This window comes from Apis laboriosa, unplaced genomic scaffold (genome assembly GCF_014066325.1).
Source record: "Apis laboriosa isolate Shangri-la unplaced genomic scaffold, ASM1406632v1 scaffold14_cov150, whole genome shotgun sequence".
NCBI classification, from domain to species: Eukaryota; Metazoa; Arthropoda; class Insecta; order Hymenoptera; family Apidae; genus Apis; species Apis laboriosa.
Window position 1 is genome coordinate 2,480,194 of NW_025221798.1, and position 15,207 is coordinate 2,495,400.

The 15,207-nt window shown below is 25.1% G+C and overlaps 1 protein-coding gene across 3 annotated transcripts in view; it reads right to left on the reverse strand.

Moving 5' to 3' along the window:
• The window catches only part of LOC122710677 (RYamide receptor-like), a 113,429-nt gene that overhangs the window by 91,068 nt on the left and 7,154 nt on the right, over window positions 1-15,207 (reverse strand). The window lies entirely within an intron of this gene.

Consider the following 15,207-nt stretch of genomic DNA (forward strand, 5'->3'; position numbering starts at 1 on the left):
TTCTGTTCGGGGAACAAGCGTGAAATACGATCGGTCCTTGTCATGTTGAGATCACAGGAATCGAACGTGATGGAGCGGAATTGAAATATATACGTGTACAGGGAGTTCGGCTATAGGTATTTAAAAAAAAAAGCCAAAATAAAATGGCTATCAAGAATAAAAATAAAAAAAATCAGGACTTTAATTATTAACGATTGAAAAATAGACGAAAATATCCTTGAAATATTTCAGGTAATTTTTTTATTTTTGATTTTTGTCTTATTTTGAATTAAAACATCGCCTTTTAAATTTTTATATTATATCTATAAGTGAATATATATATATAAGAACATATACCATTGAATTTTTTATATTACGCTTTTGCACGGTTCGAGTGGAAATTCCGCTGAATGCGGCTGGCTGGTTGCATAGCCGATATAACTGATGCAAGGGAAGAACGAATACACGCGATAGAACTGCAATATTGGATAGATTTGTAATACACGAGGGATTCAGAACAATCAGCCACATAAAATGTTGGTTTTAAATGTTAAAAATGAAATGTCATGAGATTTGGGAATCTGTATTATTTTATCCTAAGTTAATTTCATGTGGATAATATTTCAAAGATATATTTGAAGATTAGCCAATATGTGTAATATCAGGTAATAATAATCCAGCGACTATATTTTTTTCTTAACCGCTCTAAAAAGCTAGAAAATAAGCTCATAAATCTTTTAAGTTCTAAAATTTAAGACCTAAGCATAGAAAGGACAAACGCCTTATCCAATTCTTTCAATTTTCCTTAAAGCGCACATAAAATAGAAAAAAAAGAAGGCACAAGAAAAAAGTTAAAGGATCTATTTTTTGAGATTTATAGCGCAAAGATAAAAAATCAATTTTTGCACGATTTAATAATCAGCTTTTCGTAGAGCGCATATAGAAAGATTACAATATAAAAAAATTTAAATTAGAGATCTTAAACATGAGAAGGCTAAACTTTATATTATATTTTATACAACAAGTAATTTCTCAGACTAAGATACATAAAAAATTCTAAAGAACCATATCTTAAAATCTAAAATTATTATAGGTAAAATAGGAAGGTTAGCCTTTGAATGGTTGATTCAGCTAGCAGTGCACGTAAGATAAGATAAGCCGCAAGAAAGAAGCCAGAGAAGTCTAAAATTTAGGACCCAAATATAGGCAAACATAGGAAAAGCCAAGAAGATCCCAAAATTTATGGCCTTAACATAGGAAGACCAATCTTGCACGGTTGATTCAACAACCAATTTCGCTTAGAGCGCAAAATTGAAGCTAGAGAATTCATACCCAAGAAATTAATACTCGGATATAAGAAGACCAAACGAAAGAGGAGCAATCATCGAATGTACACACACACATGTAGCATATCTAACAGGTAGCCCGACAGCAGCACCACCACCACACCCAAACGAAGGGGAGTAGAACGTAAAGGGAAGCTGTATCGATTGGAGGCTTTGCTGGGTAACCACCGGCAGCTTCCGTTGGTCCTGCACTCTCCTCCAAATCTCGCCATTGGAAACCCAACGAATTTTACACCACGTGTTCCATCGACCATGTCCAAAAGTCCCGCTTGCTCGAGCTGCCATGAATAGACCCGAGTCTCGACTCGACTAACAGATTTCGTGATTCCTGTAATTAAGTTAATCGAATCGCCTCTGCATACATGTTGGTCTGGCTTAATATACAATCCCGCCACGGCCATTCTAACTATTGGAGTTTAAAATAGTACATCATGAATTTCCAAAGGCGTGTACGTTAGAAGATATTTTAATTCTCTTCAGGATCTGATCTGACGATCATTCGTTGATTGTTTCTAAATCGAATTCATGATTGAAGGTATCAAATCAACTCAATTTCAGATTTTTTATAATATTTTATAATTATTAAAAATGTGCAATACAGTTTCTATTCGAATAGAAAAATAATTATATGTTACATACATATATTATTGGATTACAAGTAAAGTTGTACGCGTAAACCACCATCACTCGAATCGTGTGACAATCAACTGTCACTAAACAAGTAACACCGCTGTGAATTCGAAATCGGATCGAAAAGCAACTCTTCAATATATATAGAATTTTCGAGATCAATGAATGTTACAAATGCATTAACTATGCATAAGACGAAAAAGATGAACCGCAAATTGTGGTTCGAATCAACCGATTAAAATGGAACTAGCAGCTATCGTGATAGTAATTAGATCCAGTTCCATTGGTTAAATAGTTGCAAATGAGAAAATACCATTGTCTATCCGATTCAAATGTGTTGTATGCGATTTGGTGCATATAGGAAGAAAATTCATTCGATTCACACTAATAGTCGGTGCACGAGCACAAATGCTATTCAATATGGCCGTACGTGATTGGAACGTGAATGTTGAGGTTAGTTTGAAAACATTGTTGAATATAGAATGTTCGACTACAAGTATTCAAAAAAGAAAGTTAAAAGATAATTCTTTAATGTAAAATAATTGATATGGATCGATTTAAGATCATTTACGATAATTTCAAGTTTAAATTTAATATTAATATGTTATTGTTAGTATGCAGATATTTATACACGAAAAATTTAAATATAAAAGAATCTATAAAATATAAAAATAAACGTTTTAAAAAAATAAATTTTTATTTAAATTCTATTTTGGATTTGCATAATTATATGCAATTGATTCATTATCATTATCAACATTTTTTTCAGATATTTCCATTTATTTTTATTTTTAAGAAGTGATCAGGAAAATAATGAAATCTTATTATATTAGATTTTTTTCTTATTCTTACTTATAAAATATATTTATATACATTTGACATTTAAGAAACTGGAACAGCTTATATAATTTCATAACACTTTTGATTATATAATATAAATTACTTGATACATGATTGTTTTTTTTATAATGTTATGAGTGACTTTCCAAAATATAATACAATGAATCATGCTTACTTACTATTATATAATTTAATTGATAAATATATCGCTTCTTATATGCAAGATCTAATTTTGATTCTAATTTTGATCTAATAATCCGATCAAACTTAATCTTTTTCTATCAATAACATTAAAATAAAAATTCTTCTTGAATCTACTTTTATATTTCTTCGATTAATTCTAAAATAAAAATTTTACAATATAATTATATTCAACGAAGATCGTATTTAATAAACGATTAAATAAATTAGTTACATAAAAGAAATAATTTATTTTATTTTACATACTATTAATAAATGCATTTATTTCATTTCAAATATTTCGAATGTGTATAATCTCAGCAACGTTGAATTCAAGAGAAGATTTAAAATCAAGTTTTAATTACTTTCGCCTTATTCAGCAATCCAATTAACTCATCCTTTTTATTTTTATACAATCAAATAGGAGAAATATATTTGCATCGTCATCGATCTAATACATTAAAAAAATTTTTAAATAATTATTATATACTTAATGCATATAGATAAATCTCGTTCTCCAGGATTACATCATCATTATCAAAATATATTTTGGACAATTTAAGAAGATGATATCAAAATTTCAAAGAAACAAATACGATTAGTTACAAAATTAATTACAAAAAGAGAATTATAGAAAATTAAAATTCTAAAACTAAAATTAACTTTCTATTTTTGTTGGCAGAAGAATATATTTTTTTTATGAATGAATATATTATGTATCGTATTTGTTCAATTATTATTTTAAATCACATCAATGATATATAACATTCATTTGTTTTATATGCATTATATTATATTAGAAACATTAGAAAAAATTCTTTAACATTAGAATTAATAATTATATTGTGAATGACTAAAATATAATCAAAATATTATGATAAAAATAATTAAATATATGTAATTAGGAATAAAAAATAATATTAATCTTGCATTTGTGCATTTTTTAACAATTGTAAGAAAAATTTTAACCAAAAAATTTGACTTAATTTAATAGTTCTAATGTGAATAAAAATATCATTACTACAAAAGAATTATGATAAGAATATCTTGCAAATTCAGCTAGCGTAATCTCGATAACATAATAACGATAACCGAATGATTAATCAATTTTCAGCATCATTATACGCGTGTAAGTGGTGAGGAGACGTATTGAATGGGGTGGTAGAAGAAGCACGTCGCTGATCACGATTTGCATCTCAAACGGGCTTGGAACGATTGTTGGCTTGATATGGAACATCACGTAACATAAATCTCGATCGATTGGAAACGATAAGCCAATCTGCGACCTTCTGTCTTTAACGAGCAGACCACTCGAATTACCTCGGCATCTCTTTTGCATCTTGAATATTATAATTAATTGCAAGTTAGGCGTTACCAATTAATGTAGATCGATTAATTAAAGCAAAATTTTTTTAATTTAAAAGAGGATTGAATAATTTATCCACAAGTTAGAATGAATAGAAGGAAAATGAATTTTATGCCTGATAATATTAAATAAATGTAAAATTTTATATTTTTTATTTAAAGAAATAGATTAGAAATAATAGAAATTGCAGATAGAATGTAAAATATTCTTAATATCATAGATGTAATTATATAGAATTTCAAAATTGGAAAAAAAAAGTTTTGATTGTAATGTAATTAGCTACAATATATGTTTTACTTTAAATTTTTATTTTTTTTTATTTTTTATTTTATTTTTATTGGGATTTACAAATAAATTATAAATACTTGGCATGCTTAGAATAAGAAATTATATTTCATCTTTCAAATAATATTATATAATTCTTTTCAGAAGAAATATTTAGAAATTGACTTCACATCGAATCGAAATTATATATAAAAAAGATTATTATATATAAAAAAATATTCAAATTTCAATTTCTAATTAATTTATTAATTGTAGTTCATTATTTGATTTACCAATTTTTCATAAGAATTAAAAATAATGATTTCATAATAAACAAAAAAAGAAATATCTCTATTCAAAATTTGAAGATTTACAATTAGAAAGAACAAAAATCTATCTTGTCATGATGGATGTCGTCTATATGGATGTAGTTTATTTGCCTCATATATTTGATCATGCTTTAGCATTAAATTTGAACCTCTTCTTTTATCTCTACCTTTTCTATATTCTTTCATTTGGTTTCGAATTTCTCTTTTAAATTTTGCACAATCATTTTCCCACACCTCTTGTGTCATTCAATCTATCGTTCCTGCTTTATTAAATGGTGAAATAATCACTTTTTTTTATCTGACTCGTCAATTTATATACTTGAACATTCATTTCAATCGTTTATCACGCTTTTATTTTAATCATACTTCTTTATTTAAACAATTATCCAATGCTTTTATTTATTTCGATGCAAGTTGAGTTTTAAATTCCTGTATTTAAATATTTGTAACACAAAATATAATTTTATTAGTATAATAGTTTTTTTTATAAAATATATTTCACAATAATTCAAAATATTCAAAATAAAATATAATTTTAATTATTACAGTATATATATATATATATATATTCAATATTGAATATCATTTAAATAAAAATAAAAATAAATTAAGTAAAAAAAATTGTATACTTATATTTAACATAAAAAGATTTTCAATAATTATTACATGATATAAATACATGTAAATGAAAATGCAATATATCTTTAATTTTATCATCAATTAATTTTCACAATAATAATAATATATATTGCTTTAGGCCAAATATCTAATTACATTAACAATACAACAAGAAATTAATTAACAAATTAATATTAATCATTCATAATAATTATACAATATTTGTATTTATATATATCTTGAATTATTTTCTTTGTAAATTTGTAAAAATAAAATATGTATATGAAAATTAATAAGAATTAAATAAAAATTAACAAAGAATTCTGAAAGAAATTATTTTCTTTCTTTTTTTTTTTTTTTTAGCATTCTACATAATCCATACATATTTTTTTTAATACATATGTATATTTATATATACATTATATATTTTTGTATAACCTGTATATGTGTGTCTGTATATTTTTTTAAAATATCTCAGTAGTTAAGAAGCGACAATATAAAATATGGAAAAAATAAAGACAACCATTGCAATGCACATTCCTCGAACTCAACTCAGTCGTCAATCAAAGTTGTCCCTTTTTAAAAAAAGGAAAAAAGAAGAGAAGAAAAAAAAAAGGGGAGAAGCACTGACAGCTCTCTTAAATCGAAAAACTAGAGCACGTAGCAAAAAGAAACAATGGATTTCCACTTGAGAGCAACTCGGCCGGGTAGCTTCAAAGAAAGTCTGGAGTTGTTCGTGCCGAGCGCGGCGAAGTCGCAACTAGCGAGTCTCGTGTTGCACGCTTAAAAAGGCAACAAAAGCCGAGTAGCCCCGGTGAATACGTCAAATTGTCACGAAGAAAGTTTCCATGTCGTTGACCAGCAGGTGAAGAACGACGAATAGGAAGAGGCACTGTTCCTTAACAACGGTTGTCTCTTGCTCGAAGATCGTAGCGTTACTAGAAATCTCTAGAAAATTCTAGCTCAAAGCCGATCGTATTAGTTCCGCCTAAGTGCTTTTTCCGCTCTTTCGAGTCGACTTAAACTCTGTTCGACGTAATTGTAGAAATAAAAAGAACTTCTTTGAAACTCGCTCAATTTGAATAAAGTTCTGAAAGACTTCGATAATCGATCGATATAAAATTTGGAGAGATAATAGAGAAAGATGATGAAAGACCCAAATATAAAATTTTTATTTCATCTATTTATTTAGTTTTCTAGATATCAATAACAAATTTTTACAATGCTGTGTAAATGTGATGATATCGTAGAAATCATCGTCCTAATGTAAAAATATTTAGTTGCTTTCTTGAAATATCGCTTTTTTTTAAATTTTTACATCCTATATTATCTTTCCTTTCATATCAGGTAGGAGTAAGTTATATAAATCCCTCTTCACCAAAAATCTTATTTACACATTCTCGGTTTACCACACATACACACGTGTGTATGATGTGCCCGAAATAAACTGCGCCGTTACCGCGTTTCTTACTAAATGCCACTGAAATGTAACGTATATACACACACATACCAATATATTTACTAAATGCCTGTACATATACTCGCAGCGCACTAATTTCAACGTAGAAATTTCGGTCGGACATTGCCGCAGGAAGAGACCTTTTGACTACGATCTAATTTCTAACGGGTAATTTCATTTAGGGTGCATCGTTTATAGTGGAATGCGAGGGCGTTTACTTCCAACCATCCACCATCCTTTACATGCTGACTTCAGCAATTTTGAAAGAGTTCCTCGCGCAAATCACATCGTAAACTTTTCCTACGGCCGTTTTAATACCCGCATACCACTCGAAATTATACATTTCTCGATGTTTGAGTAATTCTCCGATATCTCCCGTAACTGAGCTCTTTATTAGATGATCTACCATACCGATCTCCATAACGTCGTCGTCATTAGCGGAACTCGGGCGAGCATCCAAGTGCTCGTGGAAGAGAGTTTTTTTAATGATGGAGGAATGGAATCGCATTAATACTTCTCCTCGATCTAGCTCGAAATTCGCAGTGTGCATTTTTAGAATTGAATGACATCTTGATGATACGATACAAGAGTCATTCATGATGATTCCATTAATACGATTATATTTACGTTTGATATGTGGCCATTTATTTCATAATTTTTTTATTAATTTTTTGAGACACGATTTTTCGAGTAAAAAAAAAAGATTCACAGAAATTTCATTTTAACGAAATGTATAAAACATAGGGTTATTTCAATTGTTGTCAACGTGTGAAATTTATGAGATGAATCATGTGTGTTTTAATTTTTTAAAAATGGATTGTATAGATATTATGAATGGCTATAAAAAATATTTACATTATAATATTTATATATTAGTTAAAAAAAAGTTTCTCTAATAAAGTTGTCTGTAAATATTTTCTTTCTTTTTTTTTTTTTGTAACTTTTGCATAAAATATTGATCCAGATTGTTGTCAATTATATATACATTTTCTTACAATGCTCGTTAGAAACCATTGAGATCACAGGCTGTAGACTGAGTTTCCCAATTTGAGATGATGTTGCTGGTTGTCGACCCATAAATTTAGTCAAGGGTCCAACGACATTTTACAGAGAAAGGTTTGACAGTGAAATTGACCAGATTACTCGATTGTCTAACTTCCCATGCAAATAGAGCTTAATATTACTTCCGGCATTAATAAGATTTTGATAAGATAATTTTTTAATGAGATGCAAAGGATTTTGCAAGCTCTTTAAAAGAGATCTTTAAATGAAATTTTAAGAATGGAATATTAAATTCGTCTCGAAGAACAAAAAAATGGAAGAGATGATTTTTTAAAGATATTACAGAGTTGAAATAATATTTAATATAATTATCTTGTTTTTTTTTTAATTAATCTTTGAAAGATTATTCTGTAACCAACTTCAATGCAAAAGATGTCTTGTTATTATTACCATTGTTTCGAATTTCATATTAAATTTATTTAACAAAAAGAGATAAATAGATAGATAGGTAGATTTGCTTTGTCACTGAAAAAGAGATGCTCACTGAAAGAGATTTACCAAGCTAATTTTAATCCTTCTTAATATAACATCATTTAATGTAACTTAAGATGAAAGGAAACTTTAACTCAAGAGATGAAATAAATTTTTTATAGCATGTTGTCAATAGACTTTTAAATTCCAGTTAAGATAGATACTAAAATAATATTATATCTAGTTTTTAAAATAAAAATAATATAGATGTTCAAAATTATTCTTTGAAATAATTCTTATTTCTTTTAAATTAATAAATAGATTAAAAAATATATATATACGAATAAATTTATGTATATAAAAAGCAAGAAAGGCAATTGTCATTTAAAGTCTGTTTTGCAAGTATTCTGTACTTTATTTTTACGATCTCCTCTCTTAACATTATCAAGCAGTGTCTCGCTAAGAATAGATTTCATTAAAAAAATTGCTCCATTCACAGTAACATTTTTTTCGTATAATGCTTAATAGTTAATATCAAATCCCAGTTATATTAACATCACAATTGCTCAATATATTATTCGGCGAAATAAAAATATTCCTTAAAGTAAAAATAAATTATAAATAACATAATTGTACAATTGTCCAAGAAGTCGCATTTTCTACAAGAAGAATTTATATTAAATTATATAAATAAAAAAAAAATTATTAGTCTTGAAAAATTAAATATAAGTAAATATCTTTTAAACTAATAATTTTACATAAATATATATATATATATATATATATATATATATATATATATATAACTATTCAAAATAACCATTTTGGAAAAAGCATTTTCATTTTAATCTGAAATTTAAATTTTTTGTGCGAAGCGATATCTTCACAAAAACAAGACATTAAGATAGTAAAGTTATCTGGAACGTCCTCCTTTTTTTATTTATTCGCGAATACATTGATCCGTATATATTGTCGTTAAATTAAAGAAAATTTTTAACTTGAAAAAATTTACACGATTTCGAGTGTATCCTCGAATTTTTTATCGGATCACTATTTTGACTTCAAGCGAGGGCAGCCGGTATAATAAATAACACGATCGATGTGTTTTCCACATCCGTGAATACGAATACGTGATCTCGCGGATGAAATATTTTTCGCGCGAATCCGCTGCAAATCACGGCCAATACAGGCGACATATTTTGAAATTCAAATATTCGTGCCGGTGATTTCCGCCTCTGTCTAGAAATGCGGTTCGTTATATACCAATTAAGTGAGCACCACCAATCACAAAGAATTTTTTTCAGCTTTTAATTAAATCGATCCTTTGCAATATTTATTGCTATCGATATTGCTGAGCAAAAAACGAGGATCGATTCTTTAAAATTAATTTAGACGATGCTAAAAAGAAATATTCGAATAATTTAAAAATTTTTAAATAATATGTTGAGAGTATATATATATAATTAAAATTTTCTCTTTAATTGTATCTATTATTTAATTATTTAATTATTAGTTAATTATGAATTTGAGAAAAAATTGTTAACTTCGTGTACTCATTAAATTTTCTCTATTTTAATAAAATAAATATATATTTATTTCTTTAAATCTCATTTTTCATTTTTATAATATATCTAAATTATGGAATAAAGAAAATATATGTACTTACAGATATTTATAATATATAAAAATAATATTTTCAAATAAAAAGTACACTTTTAAATAATTAATTTATAAATATAATTCATGTAATTCATAAAAAACTATTTTTTTTTAAATCGAATTTAATGTAGATAGAAGGAATTTATTGATACTTTCAAAACTTCTTTCTAAAAATAATAAAAATCGGTCGTACATTTCGTCGTTAAAAAAAAAAAAAAAAAAAAAAAAGAGAAAGCTTCCAAACCTTCTCTAGTTGGATCCTTTAATTCTTAACTATGAGGTCTGCCTAATTTAGACGAACGCGTGCAGGCGACAGTCTTCCCAAAACCGGCAATGGTTCTGAACAGAGTTTCTCAAGCAATCGCTTTCCTCTTCAAAGTATTTCAACTTGGATACAAGATAAATGAAAGAACTTAGTTGCAGAAAAATATCCCCTTTCATATTGTCGTTCATAAGATAGGAAAAAAAGGAAAAAGAAATAAATTTCATCCGTTTGTAAGATTCTTTCCTTGGATTATCGAAGATAAAAAAGAATTGCCACGGATAAAAAAAAAATGTCCATTTGGATAAAAATGCCAAGCTATGAGATTATTTTTTGTCTTGTTCGTTTCAATGAATATGAACAAAGAGCAAAAATAAATACTTTTAAATTTACTTGCTTTCAAATATTTAATATAATTAAAATATTTAATATAATGATATTATTTCAAATATTTATCATTATATCTTATATATTTTACACATAATTATATTATAATATATAATATCTCAAAATTCTTTTCAAATATAATGTGAACAATATTTATATGTATATCATCCTTGATTAATTTGAATATATCACCATTTTGGATTTATATTATTTTACTTGTTGTTAATCTCTAATTTGAATAGTTCATGATAAATTATTTATAAAACATTGTAAAATCTTTTTAAAATAATCTGCGGATAAAAAGAATATTCTTTATTATATTTTAATAAATTTTAAATTATATGATTAAAATGAAATCTTAATATAAATGCACAATTATTGACTTCACTTAATTTTTGGAAGAAGTATATGGTTTGAGGATCTCTGAGTTTGTGAAAACAGACCAGGTGTGACGTTGAAAAAAGGGTCTCTCTCGATAGGGAGAGGCTAAAGGACAAACTGAACGAAACAAAAAAATGGATTGCAATTCTTTTGGGAATTTGAAAACACATTCATTCAATTCTTTTTTCTTTAACAATCAAGATTTAAGCAGTTATGTACTATTGATGTCATTGCTTCGTTAAAAAAAAAATAAATAAATAAAAACATTAGAAATAAAAAGAAAAAAATTTTTTCTTAAATTCTATTCCTTGTAATAAAGAAATACTAAAAAAAAAAGTCACGAATGCAGAAATGCACAAAAAATGAATTATCTTTCGAAATTCGAAAAAAAACATTTTATAAAAGTAAATGAATAGAAAGAGATGAAGAAAATAATAGAAGAAGTATCGAGAGATGCTTGAACACAGAAAAAAATAAAAAGATACAGGTGTTTGGAATATGAACAAGAAAAAAAAAACCGATCCAAGAAAGAGAATCCGATCCATAGAAAAGAAAGAAAAGATAAAAAATAAAAATGATAAAAAATTGTGGTAAACACCAGAAAAGCGACGGATTGTAATTATTCATTCAAATATATTTTTTTTAAATAAATTATAATTATGCAAGCAATTTTAAAATTACAAAAATACAAAGAAATAAGATTATCTAATTTATATTTTTTATTGAGAATGATGATATTAATTTTTTTTTTAGTTAATTAAAGAATATAAAATAATATCAGAATAATAATTTTTTAAAAATTAAATATCAAAAATTGATCAAACACTGTGACGTATGATCTTATTGCATTTTCATATAGGAACAGCTGTTGAAATGAATTATAACAGATGCAATAAAGTAATACATGTATATCAAATGCTTGTAATATCTGTTAAGAAAATTAAACTTTTTAATTTATATACGTATGCATATTAGAATGATATTAATATAATAGAAATAAATATTAATATAATAAATGATAATAATTTAATATATAATACTTAATTTTTCAAAATTTTTTTATCTATTTTTATTTATAAAGAAAATTTTTTTAACTACAATTAATTGTTTCTAAACCAAAATAAAAAATTAATATTTCATTAACATAAATTTCAATTTGGAAAAATCAAATATTATATTAATTGTAATATAATGTATAATGAATTTATTATTTCCTTTTAACAGTTTAAATCTAACACCATTTAGTAAAGGAAACGTTCTTGAGAAGCCATCAAAATGAAATTCTTCAAAATTTCTCTCTCCTAGAGTTTTACTTAGTCTAGAACCATTAAATAGTAGTAGGTCGAAAAAATCTGGTTTCCACAACACATGTTAGCTCTAGGGGATGTATTATTATTCTTTGAAGAAAATAAAAATAGAATTGGGAAATATGGCAAACATACAATAGTCATGCTTAATTTCTCAATATTTCAAACAAAATTTTATTCTTTACATTTCATTATTTTTTTTAATCAATCAGTTTTAGTTTTCCACATAAATAATCTTTATTTTTTATTAAATCTAATCTATTTTTTTTTTTTATATGTATGAAGTAGAAATTATGGTATGTTATTTATTATTATATATATAATATATTTATATATTATATATATATTATTTATATTAAATAAGATTTAGCGTAAAGTAAAACGATTGTATTTTGTTGTAGTTGTTTACAAGAATTACATATGCGTCCCTGGGTTTTGGCCAAAGTCTTTATTACCTTACTATTCTTATGCTGCACTTCTTATGCGATACTTAATGCTGGAATAAATTTTCTCTATGTAAATTAAAATAAAACGCACGAATTTAAAAAATCAAAAAAAAAAAAAAAAACAGAAAACATAAAGAAAAAATGAAAATCTGATTATATTGTTGACAACTGAAGAATTATTAGCAGATATTGAATTATTAGAATTTCTTTTATCTTCTTTTGCAAACAATATTTTTTGAAGTCAAACGTTAACAGACAAATTTTTTTGAAACACATATTTATTAATAAATAAATATAGCTTTGCAAATGAGATACATTATAATGAAATCATTTTATGAACTAAATTTTAATAAATTTTAACAGAAAATCGCATAAAAAAATTATAACCAAGAACTGTATGAAATGATAAATATTGTAAAACTATAACACACAGTATTTTAAAGTGTTCTATTATTTGCTATGATTATATAAACAAAAAAAATCTATTATTAATAAAATCAATTAGAATTATATAACAATATTATCTAAATAATACATAACTAAATTTACATTACATTAGATTGCAAAAAAATTAATTCTATAACTTAATTATTTTAAAATGTATTCATGCTATTATAATATATTTTAAATTATTAAATTATATTAAGATAATTCTCAATATCAAACAGATTAATATATAAAGAAAAAAAATTTTTGTAACTACGATCTGAAATTTTGTTATATGAAAAAAACAAGTAAAACAATTCCTCTAATTGACTCAATATTATACCAGTGAAAGAATAGCGCATATTATAGTTTGGTACGAATTTCGTGGCGACCTTCACCAATAAAAGGAGAAATTCGATTGTATCTCCTCGAACTGCATAACAAGCAATTTAATGCAATCTGACATTTCGTATTCTGAAACGCATGAACGCCCCAAGACAAGATCTTCAATCTTAACGGGATTTTAACTTATTTCAGAGCAATCGATTTTTAAAAAATTAAAAATTATACATTAAAAATTAAAAATTATAATATTATACACATATCTTTTAGTAAAGATATACATTTTTTTCTTTACTAAGAAAAAATTTTATTAATTTCATAATTCATATAAAATTTAATATTATATATCATTAAACATTATATCTTTAGACATTTTTAATATATTATTATTCAAGCAAAAATTAGCACACAAAATTAGTAAAAGATGTGATAAATAATAATTATGATATAATTAAATTAACCAAATAAACTTTGTAAATATTTTTTGATCTTAACTAATTATTATTTGAATATCAACTCAATATCAACTCAACATATCCAAACAAGAAAGTCTATAAAACTTTCGTTATATTTCTTATTATAAATACATATATATTATACATATGATGAATGTATTAAAAACTTTACTTAAATCGTTTCGTCTTCAATATTATCGAAGAAAATTATTCATAGCGTATTAAATAATTTATTACATATACTGCTTATTTTATCCTGTTTTTTTTTTTCAAATATTATCTCTATATAAAAATTTAAAGAAAAATGTATTTTCAACAAATCACTAATTGATCTTGATCGGAAAAATTCAATGCAATTTCCTTATTTAAATTACTCTAAAAAAAACAATAATTTTCTATACTTAACTTTTATAGTCAATTGAATTTTTTTCTTGAATAATATTTTAAAGTTCTGAATAGTTTTTATTACAACAATGTTCTTAAACGCAGATAAATAAATATTAATAAATGGTATAGAAGAATAGAAAGAAATATAAAAATTTATATAAAAAAATAATCGAAGATCAGTATCGATTAAGCATAATGTTCATATTACATAATATAAATTTTGAAACAAATAGTTACTATTTAAAACAGACTACGAAATAATGTTTCTTCATGAACAGGGCTGATATACAATTGTTTTCTTTTTAAAATAGACATTTCACTATATATTGCATATATGAAAACAAATATTTATCTTAAGAATGCATAAAGCAATATATTAAATTTATATAAATTTCTAAAATTGAATTTTAAAAACTTTGCATGTAAATTTAAATTTTTATCTAATGAGTTTATCTGATCTAAATAATATAAATTTGAAACACTCGATATTTATGTTTATATATATTTTGTATTAAACATAATATATATTTTGTATTAAATGTATCAATGTATTAAATATAAATACATAAATGAAGTTGTTATAATTGATAATTTTTGTGCATACAAATATCATAAAAATTATGTTTACAGGAATTTATATTTATAAATACATATAATAATATATATTATAT